Source organism: Lissotriton vulgaris, chromosome 5 (assembly GCF_964263255.1).
Source record: "Lissotriton vulgaris chromosome 5, aLisVul1.2, whole genome shotgun sequence".
NCBI lineage: Eukaryota > Metazoa > Chordata > Amphibia > Caudata > Salamandridae > Lissotriton > Lissotriton vulgaris.
The window spans coordinates 539,548,427-539,571,512 of record NC_141693.1 but is presented as its reverse complement, the minus strand read 5'-3'; positions in this window follow the sequence as shown (position 1 = coordinate 539,571,512).

The following is a 23,086-nucleotide window of genomic DNA, read 5'->3' as shown; positions in this document are numbered from 1 at the left end:
CAATAAAGCTTTAGTCCAGGGTATTATTGATATGATCAAGGATGTCAATAACACTCCATCTTACCCTAGAGACGAATTACAAGTATATTTGAGTTGGAATTCTTCAGAGTATCGCCTTAGTTTGGGAGAAAGCAAGCGTAAAAGCTCAACTCCAATCTGGGTTGTACCTCACCGAGGTCAGGTCTGTTTGCAAGGTAATGGGAGAAATCCAAGAGCTCAGCTAGGGAGGAGTGAGTGCGTCGAAACTTACGTGTTTCCGTCTAACTCCTCCCCTGCTTTTCTCACTGCTAGGGGTACCTACTTCATCTGTCAAGATAGAGCATATACATGGTTGCCTGCTGACTTTTCAGGGTCATGTTATATTGCTCGGTTGTTGCCTCCAACATACACTGCTTCATCTGATTATCACAAAACCAGAGTAGCAAGAGGTGTCTTCAGCAAGGAAGATACTGCTGGTCAGGAAGCTGGAGACTTCTTCAAAGGTTTCCTTCCGTTCTGGGGGCCTATGGCCAATAGTAGAAACATACGTCAGCTAACACGGGTAGTTGAATCTACTATTACCGAAACTGCTGGTGCCCTTAGCAACTTGACAGCTGAGCTTCAGGCGGATAGACTCATGACGTTGCAGAACCGTATGGTTTTAGACGTAATACTTGCAGATCGAGGTGGGGTATGCAGAATGATCCAATCGAGCTGCTGTGTCTTTATTCCCAATAATGCTCCAACAGTTTATGAGGCGATCTCTAAGCTCCACAAGATTTCCGACTCTATTCATGTAGACAAGGGAAACTGGTCCTTCATGGAGTGGTTTTGGACTCTGATATCAGCGTGGGGATGGAAGGTTCTAATGGTCGTTGGTGTCATTTTAGTATTCCTATTCTCATGTTGCCTGATTATCCAGTGTGGTCCAGCTTTGTGTAGTCTTTGTGCTGCAACCTGTTTTAGAAAACCACCTGCGTTTGGAGAAAAGGCGCAAGAGAGGATGATGATACAACAACATGTCACTGACCTGATGAGCATAGAACTAGATTCTGACATAGACTGAGTAATTGCCTATGTAAGGGCAAAAGGAGGGTCTGAGGTTCCGTGACGATTTGAACCCGTGTTTTCAATATTGTCGGAAATACATAATATTAGTATCAGCGAACCGCAAATGATCCACTTAGCATATCCTGGTGTTTTCGCTATGCTACGAGCAAGAGTACTCCTGTTACGAACACATTTCCGATCTACCCATGGCATCCATCTTAGATCATGGCAGCCATTTTGTGTTTCTTGCCCTCACATACGCAATAACCTCTGATCACTTCATTTCAATTAAGGACACGTAGCCTTAGCCGACGATTCACCTCTTTAGTGACACGTGCACCTTTGAAACAGAACACGCTGTGGCTGCATGACTCGACAAAGGCTGCCTCCTCTGCACGAGGCTAGTCCTGCTATACTGGTTCTTGTGGTCGTTGGCCTGATCATGATTAGGCGGCCGAAGCTGGTAGCCTTGCCCATTTACAACCCACAAACATCCCTTATCCTGCTTCTCTATCTTCTGCACCTGGCTCTGCTCCTTTCCTTCTGGGCCTTTATTAGGGGGAGGTAACGAAATTTACGATGAGGCGGTCCGGGTCTTGAATGAAAACTTGACATGAGATTATGATGGAAAAGTGGGAACCCCTCGTTCGTAATGTTTTGACATCAGATATTGTCGACGATTCCTGTGCAACACCAAATATTTATTGTTCAGGACACAAAGGTTTGGGAATGTACTAACATGTGAAGAATTTGCCTGAAGCCCAATTTTTAGTATATAAGGAGCAACCCTCTTTGTACAAATCGAACAGGCTCCTAGACACTGCCCATGCGTAGTTTCTGTGACTTCTGTGTCCCTGCAGTAATAAACCTTGGTCTTTGACGCCACCATCGAGAAGCCCGTGTTTCTGTTTATTTGTGCACCAAGACAGGTGGAACTCCGGGGTCTTCGGGTGTTGTTCCCTGACACCTCTGGACGGAACCAAAAAGTCCAGAACTCCAGGGGGGGAGGTAAAACAGACCCCTGAACCGATGGAAATAGGTGGAGTCAGAGGACCGTTGTCATCAGTAGAAAAAGAAAGGCGTAGATCCAACAACCTGTGTTTATATTGTGGCCATGAGGGACATTATGCAAGGGATTGTCCCGTGAAACCCTCTAAGGAATCTTCGCGTAAGGCGGTGACTTGTGTGCACAGGGACGCCCTGCTTAAGGACTCTATGGTTCCATGTACCCCGTATCAAATACCCGGCATAGTGAAGAGGGTCCCCAGACATTTTACTATCACCGTTTGTTTGTTTATATCAAACAACCATAGGGCTCCAGTGTCGGCTTTATTAGACTCCGGTGCTACGGGGAACTTTATGGACATCAAGTTGGCCGAGAGAATTGGAGTTCCCTGGGTTTACAAGGAACAACCGGAACCGGTAAGGGCCATTGACGGTACTGAATTGTCATCTGGTACAATCACACGTCAGACCGAACCTCTATGTATGATAGGAGATAATGGTCATTCAGAGGTAATAGGTTTTGATTTGATCGAAGCCCCTTCTTTCGGGGTGGTTTTGGGAGTACCGTGGTTGCAGACACATAATCCCAAAAAAGATTGGATAAGGAGAACAGTGTCCCTTGACTCCGTTCATTGTTTGCAGAATTGTTACAAGGTCGCGACAGATTGGATAACCCCCTTGACTTGTGCTGTGAGTTCTGGGGGAACGGGGGAAGCGTTGGGAGTCCCTGAATCCTATTTGGGTTTTAGTGATGTATTTGATAAAGGGAAAGCTAGAGAACTTCTCCCGCACCGCTCTTTTGATTGCCGGATCGACCTGATGCCAGGGGCTACGTTACCTTGTAGTCGTGTTTATGCCTTGTCGGGCCCTGAGGAACAGCATTTGAAGGAGTACATCGAAGAGATGCTGGAGAAAGGGTTCATCCGTCCCTCTTCCTCGCCTGTGTCAACGGCTATCTTCTTTATTCCGAAGAAGGAAGGTGGACTTCGGGCGTGTGTAGACTATAGAGCGCTCAACAAGGGTACGATTAAGAACAAGTACCCTCTTCCCTTGATACCTGTGTTGCTTGATCAACTGAAGCATGCGACGGTTTTCACCAAGTTAGATCTCAGGGGTGCTTACCATCTCATCTGCGTCCGTGAAGGCGATGAATGGAGAACTGCCTTCCGGACCAAATTCGGCCTTTATGAGTATTGCGTTATGCCTTTTGGGCTATGTAACGCTCCGGCTGCTTTTCAGTTTTTCATCAACGAGGTATTGAGGGAATATTTGGATTTGAGCGTCATAGTCTACATTGACGATATCCTTGTGTTTTCTACCACTGTTGAGGAACACGAAGTCCATGTAGGGCAGGTCTTGCAGCGTCTGAAGGAACATCAGTTGTACGTTCAACTCGAAAAGTGTAGCTTTCACACGCCTAAAGTGGAGTTTTTGGGTTTTGTGATTTCCGAACAGGGGATCATGATGGATCCCAAGAAAACAGAAGCTATCACTTCTTGGCCGTCTCCAACTTGTGTGAGAGATATTCAAGTCCTACTTGGGTTCGCCAATTTCTATCGCCGGTTTATTTCGCATTTCTCAGAGATCATAGCCCCCATGACGGTGTTGTCACGGAAGGGGGTGCCTTTTGTTTGGTCGGATCATGCTCAATCTTCTCTAGATCTATTAATCGAAAGGTTCACTACAGCACCTGTTTTGGTTCATCCTGACCCTACATTGCCTTTTTTTGTGGAAGCGGATGCTTCTTTGTGTGCTGTGGGGTGGGGGTGTTGTCCCAGAGAGACGTGGAGAATGGATACATGCATCCGATTGCCTTTTTTTCTAAGACCTTGCTGCCCGCTGCGAGGAATTACACCGTGGCGGAGCGTGAATTGCTGGCCATCAAATTGTCATTTGAAGAGTGGCGCCATCATTTGTGGGGTGCTCGGCATCCGATAACTATCTTCACTGACCATAAAAACTTGGAGTTCTTCCGGTCAGCACGCGCCTTAACACCTCGACAGATGAGGTGGGTCTCATTTTTTAATGAGTATGATTTCATCATTACTTATAGGCCCGCGGTGCAGCAGTTAAAATCAGATGCATTGTCCCGTATCCATGTGAAACACACTAACCTGACAGTTGAGAAAGAGAGGTGTTCCTTTATAGCTCCTGAAAGAATAGTGGGCAGCATTTCCATTGAGGACTTTAACGAATTGGTTCGGGAAGAACTGGCCAAGATCGATCTTACACCTTAGTTGTCGCAGCCTTTGATTTCCTTAAGAACTGGGTTGCTGTATCATGAGGACAAACTGTTTATTCCCCCTGATCTTCGAGATATGGTCTTGGAATGGTCTCATTCTTCATCTCTTGCTGGGCATCCTGGTTCCACCAAGACCATGGAGTTTTGTTTGCGGTGGTTCTGGTGGGAGTCAGTGGCTAGAGACGTACAGTCGTATGTAAAGGCCTGTCCTGTGTGTGCAGTGAATAAACCAACACATGCTAAGCCCTCAGGATTGTTGCATCCTCTCCCTGTCCCCAGGGCTCCCTGGCAAACAATAAGTATGGATTTTGTGACGGACTTACCTCTGGAGTCCGGTTTTACCGCCATATTAGTTGTGGTTGATTCATTCACTAAGATGGCACATTTCATACCCTTAGCTAAGTTGCCTACTGCAGGGGAATTGGCCACAATCTTTTTGTCTTCAGTGGTACGCCTGCATGGATTGCCTCTGGCCATTGTTTCAGATAGGGGGGCTCAATTTGTTTCTCATTTTTGGACTGAATTGTGTGCTGCCTTACGGATGAAACTATGTCTGTCCTCCACATATCATCCTCAGTTGGATGGTCAGACGGAGCGCACAAATCAGACCATGGAGCAGTATTTGAGGTGTCTGGGAACGTCATTATCTTGTAATTGGGTTGTGCCTCTCCCACTGGCTGAATTTGCCTATAACAACAGTGTGCATTCAGCAGTGGGAATGACCCCTTTCTTTTGTTCCATGGGGTTTCACCCACGAGCAATCTCCATTCAGCCTTCAGGCCAGGTACCGGCAGTGACTGCCTTAGATCTCTCTTTGGTTCAGATCTGGAACACGGCTTTGGAACATCTAGAGAAGGCCAAGGTTGACATGAAGAGGCAGGCAGATAAACATAGGGCCCCTGCTCCTTCCTATCGGGTAGGGGATAAGGTGTGGCTTTCCACCAAGAATTTGAGATTAGGGGGGTCGCGAAAATTACAGCCTAGATTTGTGGGTCCTTTTCCTGTTCTCAAGGTAGTTAATCCTGTAGCAATGAAGTTGGGGTTACCTGATGAGTATGGGATCCATCCTGTCTTTCACACCTCCCTCTTGAAACCCTATGTCGTTACCACACAGGTTTTGCCCCCTCCTCCCTCGGTGATGGTAGGTGAGGAAGAGGAGTTTGAGGTTAGTGCTATCTTGGATTCCAGGAGAAGGAATGGGAAACTCATGTATCTGATTGACTGGAAGGGATATCCCCCGGAGGATCGTACTTGGGAGGCAGCGAGTGGGGTCCATGCTCCTAGATTAGTGAGGCTTTTTCATTTGCGCCACGCATCCAAGCCCCGTCCGGTTGTGAGGCCTTTGAGGGGAGGTACTGTTGGGATTTAGAACGGGTTGCGTCCAGTCCTCTCTCTGTGCACATGCTGTCGATTACACCCCTCCCTCTTGACCCATGTGATCGCATTTAAGGACAAGAAACCGGGCAGTCAGTGCTTGGTTTAGTTACCGGTCACGTTGTCTTTTCTAGTGAACGAGCTACATGGGATTATCGGCTGTGTTCGTGTTGGATTACTGAGAGATACTTTGAGTGCTGAGCGAGGCTTCGCTCTGATAAGGATACCTCCTGTATCTGGATTGGGAGTACAGACTTTGTTGGGTAAATTACCTGATTTAGGCATTGGAGTTTGTACGCGGTGGCGTGCGGACATTTTTAAACGCCAGTGCAACCATTTCCGGATTTTGGACCTCACTCGATATCCTTTTGTGTTATTCAGGTTCATTTTACGAACCAGCTGCTAGTTGGTGTTTTTTTTTCCCTTTTGCTTTTTGTGGCCACTGAATTTTCGGGTTGTTGGGAAGCGGAACGTTTTGTTTGGTTACACATATCCAAGACGGAAAGGGTTTTTTATGTCGGAAGACTTTTTCCCCTAATGTGTATAAAGTATCCCGGAAGCTACTATAGAGTGGAGTTAACTCTAGAAGATTTCAATACTAAGGAAGAGGCACGACGTCTCCTGTCCAGCGATACTGACACCTTTAGCGGGTAAGACGAGAGGGGTTGTTGTGGTTCCGAAACCCTGGATGTGCATAGAGAGAGTACAGGGGGGTGTGAATTCTCATTTGTATTCTTTCTGTTTATCTCTCCTCTGCAGGGTGTTTTTCTCTCTGTACCCCTAGAGAGCCATAAGAACTGGAGACGTACTGGGTCCTCTGAAGTCTTCCTCTTCTTATATCCTGCCCCCTCTCCTGGTGCAGGCTGTAGTGCGCAGTGATATCCATATTGCGGGCTGCGGTCTGTGTAGGGATAGAGGGCTGGGAATATCGTCGCTCCTGCAGCGTGGTTCCTAGTGGGAGACAATCTGACACCCTGATCTGTTGACTGGGTAAGAGTATTCTGCTTTATTCAGAAACTCTGTGCATCACCACCCCCTTTTCTGAATCGTTTTGTCCACCATAAGCGTGGAAGGGTATACTCAGACATGAGTCCCTTGCTCACTGTCCCATCAGGATTCAAGCAAGCCGGGCTGAAGACGGCTGTAATGCGAGAAACCGGTCCCCGGAAGCTTGTTTCCTTTCCAGTAAATGAATTGGCTTGGTAGTTTGGTCTGCCCTGTTCCCATGATGCACTGGGCCAGGGACAGACTAATTTGCATGTAGCCAGGTTCTGAGCTGGGATGGTGCAGTGAGCTAAAAAACGGTGATGGATCAAGCCCTGATCTGTTGACTGGGTAAGAGTATGCTGCTTTATTCAGAAACTCTGTTCATCACCACCCCCTTTTCTGAATCGTTTTGTCCACCATAAGCGTGGAAGGGTATCCTCAGACATGAGTTCCCTTGCTCACTGTACCATCAGGATTCAAGCAAGCCGGGCCGAAGACGGCTGTAATGCCAGAAACCGGTCCCCGGAAGCTTGTTTCCTTTCCAGTAAAAGAATTGGCTTGGTAGTTTGGTCTGCCCTGTTCCCATCATGCACTGGGCCAGGGACAGACTAATTTGCATGTAGCCAGGTTCTGAGCTGGGATGGTGCAGTGAGCTAAAAAAGGATGATGGATCAAGCCCTGATCTGTTGACTGGGTAAGAGTATTCTGCTTTATTCAGAAACTCTGTTCATCACCAACCCCTTTTCTGATTCGTTTTGTCCACCATAAGCGTGGAAGGGTATACTCAGACATGAGTCCCTTGCTCACTGTACCATCAGGATTCAAGCAAGCCGGGCCGAAGACGGCTGTAATGCCAGAAACCGGTCCCCGGAAGTTTGTTTCCTTTCTAGTAAAAGAAATGGCTTGGTAGTTTGATCTGCCCTGTTCCCATGATGCACTGGGCCAGGGACAGACTAATTTGCATGTAGCCAGGTTCTGAGCTGGGATGGTGCAGTGAGCTAAAAAACGGTGACGGATCTAGCCCTGATCTGTTGACTGGGTAAGAGTATTCTGCTTTATTCAGAAACTCTGTTCATCACCACCCCCTTCTCTGAATCGTTTTGTCCACCATAAGCGTGGAAGGGTATACTCAGACATGAGTCCCTTGCTCACTGTACCATCAGGATTCAAGCAAGCCTTGCCGAAGACGGCTGTAATACCAGAAACCGGTCCCCGGAAGCTTGTTTCCTTTCCAGTAAAAGAATTGGCTTGGTAGTTTGGTCTGCCCGGTTCCCATGATGCACTGGGCCAGGGACATACTAATTTGCATGTAGCCAGGTTCTGAGCTGGGATGGTGCAGTGAGCTAAAAAACGGTGATGGATCAAGCCCTGATCTGTTGACTGGGTAAGAGTATTCTGCTTTATTCAGAAACTCTGTGCATCACCACCCCCTTTTCTGAATCGTTTTGTCCACCATAAGCGTGGAAGGGTATACTCAGACATGAGTCCCTTGCTCACTGTACCATCAGGATTCAAGCAAGCCGGGCCGAAGACGGCTGTAATGCCAGAAACCAGTCCCCGGAAGCTTGTTTCCTTTCCAGTAAAAGAATTGGCTTGGTAGTTTGGTCTGCCCTGTTCCCATGATGCACTGGGCCAGGGACAGACTAATTTGCATGTAGCCAGGTTCTGAGCTGGGATGGTGAAGTGAGCTAAAAAACGGTGATGGATCAAGCCCTTATCTGTTGACTGGGTAAGAGTATTCTGCTTTATTCAGAAACTCTGTTCATCACCACCCCCTTTTCTGAATCTTTTTGTCCACCATAAGCGTGGAAGGGTATTCTCAGACATGAGTCCCTTGCTCACTGTACCATCAGGATTCAAGCAAGCCGGGCCGAAGACGGCTGTAATGCCAGAAACCGGTCCCCGGAAGCTTGTTTCCTTTCCAGTAAAAGAATTGGCTTGATAGTTTGGTCTGCCCTGTTCCCATGATGCACTGGGCCAGGGACAGACTAGTTTGCATGTAGCCAGGTTCTGAGCTGGGATGGTGCAGTGAGCTAAAAAACGGTGATGGATCAAGCCCTGATCTGTTGACTGGGTAAGAGTATTCTGCTTTATTCAGAAACTCTGTTCATCACCACCCCCTTTTCTGAATCTTTTTGTCCACCATAAGCGTGGAAGGGTATACTCAGACATGAGTCCCTTGCTCACTGTACCATCAGGATTCAAGCAAGCCGGGCCGAAGACGGCTGTAATGCCAGAAACCGGTCCCCGGAAGTTTGTTTCCTTTCCAGTAAAAGAATTGGCTTGGTAGTTTGGTCTGCCCTGTTCCCATGATGCACTGGGCCAGGGACAGACTAATTTGCATGTAGCCAGGTTCTGAGCTGGGATGGTGCAGTGAGCTAAAAAACGGTGATGGATCAAGCCCTGATCTGTTGACTGGGTAAGGGTATTCTGCTTTATTCAGAAACTCTGTTCATCACCACCCCCTTTTCTGAATCGTTTTGTCCACCATAAGCGTGGAAGGGTATACTCAGACATGAGTCCCTTGCTCACTGTACCATCAGGATTCAAGCAAGCCGGGCCGAAGACGGCTGTAATGCCAGAAACCGGTCCCTGGAAGTTTGTTTCCTTTCCAGTAAAAGAATTGGCTTGGTAGTTTGGTCTGCCCTGTTCCCATGATGCACTGGGCCAGGGACAGACTAATTTGCATGTAGCCAGGTTCTGAGCTGGGATGGTGTAGTGAGCTAAAAAACGGTGATGGATCAAGCCCTGATCTGTTGACTGGGTAAGAGTATTCTGCTTTATTCAGAAACTCTGTTCATCACCAACCCGTTTTCTGATTCGTTTTGTCCACCATAAGCGTGGAAGGGTATACTCAGACATGAGTCCCTTGCTCACTGTACCATCAGCATTCAAGCAAGCCGGGCCGAAGACGGCTGTAATGCCAGAAACCGGTCCCCGGAAGCTTGTTTCCTTTCCAGTAAAAGAATTGGCTTGATAGTTTGGTCTGCCCTGTTCCCATGATGCACTGGGCCAGGGACAGACTAGTTTGCATGTAGCCAGGTTCTGAGCTGGGATGGTGAAGTGAGCTAAAAAACGGTGATGGATCAAGCCCTGATCTGTTGACTGGGTAAGAGTATTCTGCTTTATTCAGAAACTCTGTTCATCACCACCCCCTTTTCTGAATCTTTTTGTCCAGCATAAGCGTGGAAGGGTATTCTCAGACAAGAGTCCCTTGCTCATTGTACCATCAGGATTCAAGCAAGCCGGGCCGAAGACGGCTGTAATGCCAGAAACCGGTCCCCGGAAGCTTGTTTCCTTTCCAGTAAAAGAATTGGCTTGATAGTTTGGTCTGCCCTGTTCCCATGATGCACTGGGCCAGGGACAGACTAGTTTGCATGTAGCCAGGTTCTGAGCTGGGATGGTGCAGTGAGCTAAAAAACGGTGATGGATCAAGCCCTGATCTGTTGACTGGGTAAGAGTATTCTGCTTTATTCAGAAACTCTGTTCATCACCACCCCCTTTTCTGAATCTTTTTGTCCACCATAAGCGTGGAAGGGTATACTCAGACATGAGTCCCTTGCTCACTGTACCATCAGGATTCAAGCAAGCCGGGCGGAAGACGGCTGTAATGCCAGAAACCGGTCCCCGGAAGTTTGTTTCCTTTCCAGTAAAAGAATTGGCTTGGTAGTTTGGTCTGCCCTGTTCCCATGATGCACTGGGCCAGGGACAGACTAATTTGCATGTAGCCAGGTTCTGAGCTGGGATGGTGCAGTGAGCTAAAAAACGGTGATGGATCAAGCCCTGATCTGTTGACTGGGTAAGGGTATTCTGCTTTATTCAGAAACTCTGTTCATCACCACCCCCTTTTCTGAATCGTTTTGTCCACCATAAGCGTGGAAGGGTATACTCAGACATGAGTCCCTTGCTCACTGTACCATCAGGATTCAAGCAAGCCGGGCCGAAGACGGCTGTAATGCCAGAAACCGGTCCCTGGAAGTTTGTTTCCTTTCCAGTAAAAGAATTGGCTTGTTAGTTTGGTCTGCCCTGTTCCCATGATGCACTGGGCCAGGGACAGACTAATTTGCATGTAGCCAGGTTCTGAGCTGGGATGGTGCAGTGAGCTAAAAAACGGTGATGGATCAAGCCCTGATCTGTTGACTGGGTAGGAGTATTCTGCTTTATTCAGAAACTCTGTTCATCACCACCTCCTTTTCTGAATTGCTTACACAGGGTGGCCACTCCTTGACCACAAAGGAGATTCTTCAGTCTTCCACGTCGAGTGGGATGTCGAAGGGTCCAGAGTTTCATTTCAAAGTTTCAGTCAGGATGATCTGGTTTGCATTGGCACAGCTCCTACCTTTATTCCAAATCTAGGGGCTGGATCTCCTGCTAGGTCTCTCCTATGGGTGGGACCCAGTAAGGGGGTGGTTACACCCCTTTCCCTTTGTCCAGTTTCACGCCAGAGCTGGGGCTGGAGAGACCCAGCACCGGTTTGAACTGGACTTTGCATGGGACACCTTGTGTGCCCCAGGCAGTGTCTAGTTTTATTCAACCTCCCTGCCCCAATCCACAGCCTTGAACCAGAGGGTGGCAGTGATGAACCAGAGGGTGGCAGTGATGAACCAGAGGGTGCTGTGATAAACCAGAGGGTGGCAGTGATGAACCAGAGGGTGGCACTGGTGAAGCAGGGGGTGGCAGTGATGATCCAGAGGGTGGAAGGTATGAACCAGAGGATGGCAGTGATCAGCCAGAGGGTGGCAGTGATGAACCAGAGGGTTCTGTGATAAACCAGAGGGGGACAGTGATGAACCAGAGGGTGCTGTGATAAACCAGAGGGTGGCAGTGATGAACCAGAGGGTGCTGTGATAAACCAGAGGGTGGCAGTGATGAACCAGAGGGTGGCACTGGTGAAGCAGAGGGTGGCAGTGATGATCCAGAGGGTGGCAGGGATGAACCAGAGGATGGCAGTGATCAACCAGAGGGTGGCAGTGATGAACCAGAGGGTGCTGTGATAAACCAGAGGGGGACAGTGATGAACCAGAGGGTGCTGTGATAAACCAGAGGGGGACAATGATGATCCAGAGGGTGGCATTGGTGAACCAGAGGGTGGCAGTGATGAACCGGAGGGTGGCCTCGATGAACCACAGGCTCGCAAACAGGCTGGACACGTAGAAACAACATGGTCGCGACCGTTGCGACCACACAAGTAAGTTCGCGTTCCCGAACTTGTACAAACCCCCCGCGAACTGGCAAACACCGCAAATTCGCACGAATTCACGGATTTTGCGGATTGCGAGTTCGTGAATATGCAAATTCGCGAACCGCGAATTCGCAAAATTCGCCCATGCTTAGTTGCAGCCAATAAATTTGATCTTTGACGTCACCGAGAAGTATCCTGTGTCTCTGTATTCTAAGACAGGTGAACCCGAAGACATTGGGCGTGCCCCTGGCGCCGCTGGGTTCTAAAACCCGGTTCTTTACACACACAACAGGTGCACACTCCAAGGTAGTGCACACATCACTCACCTGCTCCTGTGGTCTCCCATACAGCTTGCTGTAGTTAGGCAGGAGGGCATCCAGCAGGGCCTTGTTCTCACCATCACTGAATGCAGGTGCCCTCTCCATGCTCAGCTAATAAGGCTCCAGAGGATACAGAGACAGCAGCTGTGTTTTCCACTCCAATGTTGTGCAGGCAAGTGCCCTCCCACAGCCACATGCTGCCTTGGTCTGTGAGTCCAAGGAGTAGTGTGTGATAGGCCACAATAGTTTGCATCCTATGTTTCATCCAATCCCATCACACATAAGGCCATGACACACATATGCATGGTTTGAAAACTGAGCCAGAGCTTAACAACAACTTTTGCAACATTGTATACTTTTGCCCAACTGAATTTTCCAGAACACTTGTAGGAGACTCAAAAATCTCTGTATCCATGACAACCTGGCCGCATTCTAATCATTCCAGTGTTCCCCTAGATGTTCCCTATGTATTTTTTGAATCCCCACACAAGTACGGTGCGATTGCCGTCGCAAATGCAACTCATTCAATGGTGAAATGACCCGTACACACGCACATACCATTTGGGTACGCTGTGCTCGCGTATGGCTACAATGCAATAGGGAAACGAGGCGTACACAAGCACGTACCATTGGTTTACGCATTGCTCGCGTATGGCTACAATGCAATAGGGAAATGACCCGTAAACACGCACGTACCATTGGAGTACGCTCTGCTCGCGTATGGCTACAATGCAATAGGGAAACAAGGCGTACACACGCACGTACCATTGGGGTACGCACTGCTCGCGTATGGCTACAATGCAATAGAAAAACGAGGCGTACACACGCACGTACCATTGGGGTACGCTCTGCTCGCGTATGTCTGCAATGCAATAGTGAAACGACCCGTATACACGCACGTACCATTGGGGTACGCATTGCTCGCGTATGGCTACAATGCAATAGGGAAATGACCCGTAAACACGCACGTACCATTGGAGTACGCTCTGCTCGCGTATGGCTACAATGCAATAGGGAAACAAGGCGTACACACGCACGTACCATTGGGGTACGCACTGCTCGCGTATGGCTACAATGCAATAGAGAAACGAGGCGTACACACGCACGTACCATTGGGGTACGCTCTGCTCGCGTATGTCTGCAATGCAATAGTGAAACGACCCGTATACACGCACGTACCATTGGGGTACGCTGTGCTCGCGTATGGCTACAATGCAATAGGGAAACGAGGCGTATACACGCACGTACCATTGGGGTGCGCTCTGCTCGCGTATGGCTACAATGCAATAGGGAAATGTCCCGTACACACGCACGTTCACTTGGGGTATAGTGCGTTAGACATGCTCAAGTGAATGCTTGTGTAGGCTGCGTTCTTGACCTCCTTCATGTCACCATTGGGAGAGTGACCCCAGGAAATCACATGGCAGGAATGTAGTCTAGATTCATGTTGACGATGTGGATGCATACATCAGCATGGCATCCTTACATCAGCAGGCCCTAGGTGTGGCAGACAGTGAAGAAGCACAGGAACTGTGATCTTGTGGCTCAGTTGATGTGTGAAGAGCTGTTGAGACATGTCATTAATCATGTTGCACATGTGTTTCACATACATTCAACACTTCTCACCTGAGTAACGTCTTCAACATCTTGTGATGCACATCAACACTGGAATGGCACACCATTCAGTACAGGGAACTGTCACATGATGACAGCAGCATGCCCACTGTCACAGATGTCTAATTGACGCACAGCATGACCCTGTGTGACCACATCATGTGTGTGCCATGTGCGACATTGTGCATGCTGTTTGCATATGAAAGAAACAGGTCAGTATTATATTCCTCACCTTAGAATATCCCCAAGCGTCAGACTGGATCTGCCAATTTGTGCTTAGCAGTACCCTTGTGCGTCGGTAGGCGTTGTCTGCGGCTCCGCGTGTGTCGTCGGCGTTGTGTGCGCTGTGATGACGTTGTCTGAGTACTTAGACGCCGCCTTCCCGTGCTGACGTCAGGTCCTATTTTTTCACGCCAGCAGCGCAGTTCCCGTATAAGTGTTACCTTAGTCATTTTGTTTCAAAACTTTGTTCGATCCCTTTTGATCATTTTACTTGAGTTTTCGACTCTGGGCAGTGCCAATAGGGATGGCTGTTTTCAAGCCTGTGAGGATTGCGACCGACTGATGTCGGTGACTGACCCTCACCGTCGGTGTCCCCACTGTCTCGACATCAACCACGACAACAAGAGCTGCTCCGACTGCCGGGCCCTGACTTTGGAAGCCAGGCGGGAGTGGTCCCGCCAGCCGCTCGGACTCCAGCAGTTGGCCCTGCACCGCAAGAGGTCATGGTCTGGACAGAGGTCGAGGGACCGAGTGCGGGGTTTGAGCCATCAGAGCTCCGGGAGTTGACATCACTCCTCCGGGGCAAAGTCGTCAGGTAACCACAAGAAGTCAAAGAGACTTCATCGCTCTTCAAACTCTCCACGATGCACATGCAATACGGCAGGGGATTTGGGTGACACCGCCCACGCGGCTCCATCAGAGTTGCGGGCGTCGTAGCCTGCCCCACGACCTCTGGTCCCTGGGCAGCATGCGACGCAAGAGGAGTTAGAGCGCTTCCTCATGGCCATGATGTCCTTCACTCCTCTGACGGGCTACGCTGCGGATTTAGGCCCAGCGGACCCGTCTGGGGGCACTAGCGGGTCTGGTGCTTCGGACCCGATGCCGTCTGGTGCTTTGGCTCAGACGCCGGCGGCACCTTCAGCCCGGCGCCACTGGGCCACACTAGATCCAATTCTTGATCCTGGTCCTAGCTGGTTGACCTCACAACCTCACCGGCAACAGTCCCCCAGGTGTCACCCTCGGCGCCGTCCTCGGGTGGTGCCGTCCCTGATACCACACTCTATACGGCTAAGGCGTGGGAACGGCGCGGCTGAACGCCGCTTTTGATGCCGCTTGGGGAGTTTAACTTCAACGAGCCGGGCACATCTTTTGACAACCCTGATTATTAGGGAATGGGTGATAAGGAGTATTGGGAGGGGTCTGAAGACCCTGTGACACGTGAGTGTCAGTCCCAAGACGACTGGACAGGTGGACTGGGGGATGCGAGTTGTCTGGACACCGCACCAGACACTGGTTATGTCTCAAATCCAACCGTGTTTTTGGAGGAGGGGGCACCCTACAGTGTGGTGTTGACGCGGGCGGCCAAAGCCTTGCCTCTTCATCTCCCCATCGCGGCCGTGAGGATCAACCTCCTCACTGAGGTCCTTAAACTGCAGTCAAGCTCGGCTGAGCCTCTGCAGCCGTTTCATGAGGCATTGATTGACGCTATTTTGTCCACTAGGTCCAGGCCCGCTGCAGGTTTGGCTGTAGATAGGCACGTGGCCAGACGCCCACACATCCCCGGACGACGCATGTTTCCTGTCCTCCCACCCCACCCCAGAGAGCCTGGGCATCCATGCCTCCAATTCACAGACTATTTTGTCTAAAAGAGGGGTTGTACCCAATGTAATCCACATGGGACCTGGGTGCTATATGGTGTATGAAAAGAAGGGTCCCTGTGGAATTTTTAAGTTTGCTGATTTTATTATAGAAAGAACAAATTAGTATATACACAAACACTGTCAATTAATCACAATGAATAAACCATAGGATTTGGTAAATCAAAGTGCCCCAAGAAAGGAAATGGGAGTGGGATAGCGTGATGCTGTGAAGGAAAAGGACAGTGAAGGAATAAAGTTGGTGACAACTTATATATTTTGAAATCAATTCCAAATAACGTACAGTTTCAAGGCTTCAGGTCCCTGAGCCGAAACAAAGGATCATAACATATCCCAAATATTTTAAACAATTTCTGCTGACACAGAAGTATTCAACTTAATGTGGGCGTGTCAACTGAACATGAAATGGAGTAGCCGTCGACGTTTCGACCACACGCTATATTGGTAGGCGTAATGGTTGCCTTACATCGGGGTCTTCATCAGGACAGGGTAAACAAACAGGGGTGCACTACAGTATCTAAAAATGTAAAAACAATAAAGTATAAATTAAGGGGCAAACAATCAATGTCAGGTTACCGTAGTGAGCGGTAACTCCATTACTATTACTGTTACCATTGCTGCTTAAAGGCAAAAATGCAAATCATGTGCCTATTATCAGTGTTACACCTTCAAAACAGAGAAATAAATCAAAACATTGATACAAATTGAACAATTTCTAACAGTTTACATGCTACCTATAATTGGTATCTCACTTTGTCGTATCTAAGCTGACAAACACAAACACATGATTCCTGACTCGGCCAGGGGAAACCAAGTGGTCCAATAAATATTTAGTAAAAAGCCAATGGGAAGTTGACCTTTAAGGGGATGCTTTTTTTGAAATAACATATTGAAATGATTGGCAAAAGTCTAAAGGAGATTTACAAAAGAGAAACCTGCATGGTATATAGATTGAAATAGATTCAATGTAGACCTACTCTTCTAAAAAGATGAATCTCTAACTGAATTGTAACGGACAACCCGTGCATGCTCTAAAAGAGCAAAGGGCATAACTGTATCCCAGAGCAACCCTGTGTGTCAAGAAGGCTGTATTCAAGGGTAGGTTGAATAAACCTGATTTGCAATCAAGACATAGTATGGGGGTTAGGGCTTACCTAAACAACAATTGTGGGTTGGCTGTATCCAATTTCTTTGGTTCTGAATAGCTCGTTTTTGCACACTTTGGTCGAGGTTGTAATTAAGAACCACCCAGATACCAGGGGTGTGTGACTGTATCCAAAACAGTCGCGTGTGTCCAAGAGACTGTATATGTGGGCAGGGGGACGAGTATAAGTAACATAACCACGATTTAAACAAAAAATGAATTGTATTAGGACATCGTGTATGAGTTCGGGCTTACCTAGTTTCCGGATGTGGCTCTATGTTAGAACCACTCAATCGATACATTGACTTCTTCTTAAAGCCTTTGGCCGTAAGAACCAGGACATACCTTCGGGACACAACCCAGGTCATTAATCTGATAGATCAGAGACCATTTGATCCAGAAACTCAATTACTAGTAACCTGCGACATAGTGTCATTGTACACCAGTATTCCTCAGCTTGACGCATTTGCGGTTATGGAGAAGGCCCTTGACACTAGGACGGCTCCAGTCCCAGTACCTACTTACTTCATCATTGATCTTTTGAGAATAGCTATGATGCAAAACTTTTTCATGTTTCAACACGAGTTTTTTCTCCAAATCAAGGGAGTAGCGATGGGGGCGACTTTTGCCCCCAATTTGGCAATACTGTATATGGACGATTATGAGAATCGGGTCATTTTCAGCGACATGAACCCTTTCGGACACCATATAACTATGTGGGTCCGTTATATTGATGATGTGCTCTGCCTATGGAATGGCACCAAAGAAGATCTCACGTCATTCCATAACTGGCTGAATACGCAGAGCACAGACATCCAGTTCACTCTTGAAGCCAATAAGGAGAAAATTGCGTTTCTGGACATCACTATCTATACCAATCCTGAGACCAAATGACTTGAAACAACCTTGTATCGCAAACCGACGGAGCGCAATTCTTTACTGGAATATAATAGTCACCACCCCAGGGGATTACGGGATGATCTCCCAGTGGGTCAATTCCTCAGAATTCGACGCAATTGCTCCTCCAAAGAAAACTACATGGTCGAATCGCAGAACCTAACAGACCGATTAACAGCACGAGGCTATCCAACACGTTTAGTAAAACGTGCACGTAAAAGAGCATGGTACAGCCCTCGGGAGGCCCTACTGAACTGCGAAACAAAAGAGGATCGAGCTGGGGAGCGAGTCATCTGTGTTACCACATTTTCCACCCGCAGCAATGACATCAAGAAAATTATCAATAAACATTGGCGGCTAGTAGCAGATGATATTGGACAACAAGCACCACCATTACATGCCTTCAAAAGAGCGCGCAGTATCAGGGACCAGGTTGTACAATCATTCCTTTCGGTACCACCCAATCCTACCATTCAATCACTATGGCATCTTCCTCCCATTGCGGGACACACCAGGTGTGGGTCATGCACAGCATGTGCAACTACAATTCAGACTAAAGATTTGACATATAGAGGGAAAACCTACACACTGAGATCACACACCAACTGTAACACCTCGAATGTTATTTACTGGATTAAGTGTCCTTGTGACTTAGCATATGTAGGCCAGACCCAGCAAAAGGTCAACGCCCGTATTCTACAACATGGCAGCAGAATAAGATGCAGAGTACAAGGTGCCCCTCTAGTTGATCACTGCACCTTAAAAGGCCACACCCCAGAAACCTTACAATGGTTGGTACTAGAGAAAATCAATCTGGGCCCTAGGGGTGGGGACATTGCTCGAATTCTAACCTTAAGAGAATCCAAATGGATGACAATCCTGGATACGATTAAAAATGGGTTAAATGAGTCAGAGAGCAGTCATGCCCAGTTAGCCAGCTTTGGTCGCTGAAGTGCCCGATCTATATTGTCATATCTGATATGTGTAGTTTACTATCAAGCTATGGTTCACAAAATGGGACTTTAGAAGACAGCAGCAACAAATCGCTTTTGACCCTCCTGCGAGAGAGGTCCTGAGCACGGGTTCACCATACTGTTAATATGTCTCAATATAAAAGATATCGAATGTGTGTACTATTTTATGTTTACAGATGATAACAGTTGTTGATCGTCCCCCCGTGGGGAAAGGCACCTATATCTCAGGTTTTAGACCTTTCCATATGTATTCATTGAATGAGATCTTCACGCTCATGTCTGAGAGGTGCATCGATTCACGAATGCTTATTGTTATCTGTACTGTAATTACATTGAATCTGCAGGCTATCACGTAACTCAGCTATCCCTCTCCTTTTAACAACTTGCCGTTGTGCTTATGCAATACCCTATCTAAATAAATGCAACGCCCCTCACCGCGGCGTTGCGTAGGTTTTCCAGTATTGTTCTGACTAACCCGGAAAAGACCTTGTAGCGTCAGGTTGCCCTGAGCAACGATCCGAAATCGTTGTCCTCCCTCAGTTTTCATATACTCCCCAACACTACATGCCCACTTGCCGACATTCAGCAAGCTTGAGAAGGCTGCCACCCAGAGCTCCGTGTATTTCCAAGTAAAGGTAAGAACTGACTCTCCAACGGCGCCCCCGCACGCACCCGTGGCATCTATGTGTTTTTAATGGCAACCTCTTACCTTCCATAGATGCGGCTCGATTCATGCGACCCCCGGCGACGTACCGCCGTTTGACCAAAGTGTGATAAATACGAGGTTCAAGATTTAAGAATACTGGATACAGTTATCCCACACGGGCTATTTAGGTAAGCCCTAATCCACAAACGATGTTTGAATACCTGTCTTTATAAATCGTGTTGGTTTACTAATACCCGTCCCCCTGTCCACAGATACAGCCTCTGGACACACGTGACTAATTTGAACACAGCCACGTACCTCTGGCATTTAGGTGTGCTCTTTTCACGGCTTCTACCCAAATTTGTAGAAACGAGGCATTAGGACCACAAGAAATTGGATACAGTCACTCAAGACGGGCTGTTTAGGTAAGCCCGAACTCATACACGATGTCCTAAAACAATTCATTTTTTGTTTAAATCGTGGTTATGTTACTTATACTCGTCCCCCTGCCCACAGATACAATCTCTTGGACACACGCGACTGTTTTGGATACAGTCACGCACCCCTGGTATCTGGGTGGTTCTTAATTACAACCTCGACCAAAGTGTGCAAAAACGAGCTATTCAGAACCAAAGAAATTGGATACAGCCAACCCACAATGGTTGTTTAGGTAAGCCCTAACCCCCATACTATGTCTTGATTGCAAATCAGGTTTATTCAACCTACCCTTGAATACAGCCTTCTTGACACACGGGGTTGCTCTGGGATACAGTTATGCCCTTTGCTCTTTTAGAGCATGCACGGGTTGTCCGTTACAATTCAGTTAGAGATTCATCTTTTTAGAAGAGTAGGTCTACATTTAATCTATTTCAATCTATATACCATACAGGTTTCTCTTTTGTAAATCTCCTTTAGACTTTTGCCAATCATTTCAATATGTTATTTCAAAAAAAGCATCCCCTTAAAGGTCAACTTCCCATTGGCTTTTTACTAAATATTTATTGGACCACTTGGTTTCCCCTGGCCGAGTCAGGAATCATGTGTTTGTGTTTGTCAGCTTAGATACGACAAAGTGAGATACCAATTATAGGTAGCATGTAAACTGTTAGAAATTGTTCAATTTGTATCAATGTTTTGATTTATTTCTCTGTTTTGAAGGTGTAACACTGATAATAGGCACATGATTTGCATTTTTGCCTTTAAGCAGCCATGGTAACAGTAATAGTAATGGAGTTACCGCTCACTACGGTAACCTGACATTGATTGTTTGCCCCTTAATTTATACTTTATTGTTTTTACATTTTTAGATACTGTAGTGCACCCCTGTTTGTTTACCCTGTCCTGATGAAGACCCCGATGTAAGGCAACCATTACGCCTACCAATGTAGCGTGGGGTCGAAACGTCGACGGCTACTCCATTTCATGTTCAGTTGACACGCCCACATTAAGTTGAATACTTCTGTGTCAGCAGAAATTGTTTAAAATATTTGGGATATGTTATGATCCTTTGTTTCGGCTCAGGGACCTGAAGCCTTGAAACTGTACGTTATTTGGAATTGATTTCGAAATATATAAGTTGTCACCAACTTTATTCCCTCACTGTCCTTTTCCTTCACAGCATCACGCTATCCCACTCCCATTTCCTTTCTTGGGGCACTTTGATTTACCAAATCCTATGGTTTATTCATTATGATTAATTGACAGTGTTTGTGTATATACTAATTTGTTCTTTCTATAATAAAATCAGCAAACTTAAAAATTCCAATTCACAGACCGCATTCCCGTTTACTCTGCCGGACAGGGTATCCAAGAGGTATGAGCAGTACGGCAAGATGGTATCATCCTCCCTGAGTCTGGGACTGCGGTCTTCCAACATCACATGCCTCTTTGTCCGCTACACACACTCTCTGTGGGACACGGTTGGGGAACTGCTGCCAGAGTGCCCGTTGTAGGTACGGGCAAAACTTGGCCAAGCCCTTGTAGAAGGCTGAGCTGTGGCACTGTATTCAATCCGGTGTGGGCTGAATAGCACGACTCACTGGGCAGAGCGATGGCAACCACGGAGGCGATTTGTTGCAAAGCCTGGTTGAAGTCCGCCCAATTTTTTGCCGATGTCCAGAATACACTCATAGACATGCCGTTTGATGTCCATTGCCTTTTTGGCAACAAGGCAGACCATGTGCTTGAGCACATTAAGGACTCCAGGGCTACGGCCAGGTCCATGGGCCTGTCGGCCCGCACCAGCAAACTGGTACCTTTTGCTCATTTCGTGGCCAAGGAAGTGGCACACACACATGTGCTGCCAGCCACGCAACGCTGACTAACATCCAATGCAGTGGCGGCGGTGGTAACCGCCGTGGCGGCGGTCGGGGACAACGGCGAGGTCAGTCCACACCTTCCCCCGCAACATCTGCCTACAAACCCTCCTAGTCTGTGCTTTCATGGCCATGTGACGCCAGTGGGGGGCAGGGTTTGCCATCACCTCCACCGCTGGCGCACTATCACATTGAACAGGTGGGTACTGCAAATCGTCCCAAGGGGCTATTCCCTCCCCCTTGAGGCAACCCCTCAAGCCATGCCACCGCAATACCAACTCAGAATCAGAAAGCTTTATTCAATTTTAGATATTAAAATCATAAAAGCATACAGACAAATACTAAAATACATTTATAAACATTTTAAAATAAATCTCCTAATAGCTTTTGGTTACACAGTTAGTGCATTAAACATGCTTTACGCAACCTTTAGGCTACGTTGTAGGGCACAATAATCTACAAGAATTAATAATTATGACACAAAAAACCATTGTACAGCGGTTTGGGATAATTAAAAGCCACTGGAAAACTACTGCAATTTCTTGGATGTGTTCCTCTACCCCCCAGGATGCTATCAATGCCCCAGGTACTAGGGGAAAGCATGTAGGACCTATAAGGGTAAAAGTCATGTAGATTCCAGGTAGAAATGAGCCCATCTCCATTTTGGGGTAGCCACGTCCGCATGTATGGCACAATGAGTCTACTCCTAAAACGTATCAAGATCAAATCCCCCGAGATGTCTTTTTTAAGAGGTCCAAGCCATCCCACCCTCCGGACACTTATTATTCGGCCATCAAGGTGGTAGGGCAGAGGTCTGTTTTTTGATAGCCAGTGTTTGACCTTGTTCATTAGTTCGTGGTGTCTCTCAGCTTTGCCTTCTGTTAGTTCAGGGACTCCCGAAAGAACAATGACAAAAGGCGCTGCTTCTGGAGGTAAGTGTATGTGGGTGGTGCGCGCAAGTTTAGGTGGAGCATGACGTGGGTTTTTCAATTTCAGGGGGGCTTTGGGGTTGATAGGCAGAGAGGAGGTGGGGGTTGGCAATTGGATAGGCGCCGCTTCATACGGAGTAGTCAAGTTAGGTAAATTTGAATGGGCGGTTATGGGTGGACAATGAGTTGTTGCGATGTGGGCTGAGGGTTTCCGAAGGGATTCAATGGAGTTCTCCAGCCCTATGAGCTTATTCCCCAGCATAGAGATTTTGTCCATCAAGGGGTGTATTAAAGATTTGAGCAGATGCTCAACTATAAATAGCAGGGCCTGATGGGAAGGTGGTGATAAATCCTCCAGATTGACACCAGGTGGCATGGTAGAAAGAGAATTAGTTAAGGATGGAATTGGACTTGGAGAAGGTTTATCAGGTGTTTGAAATTTAGTAGAGCTCACATTGACTTTGTTCCCAACAATCTTCTTTTTGACAAGCGTAGCCCTGGGAGGTGTACGTTTTGTATCAGTAAGAGAATTCTGCTCCCTTGGATGT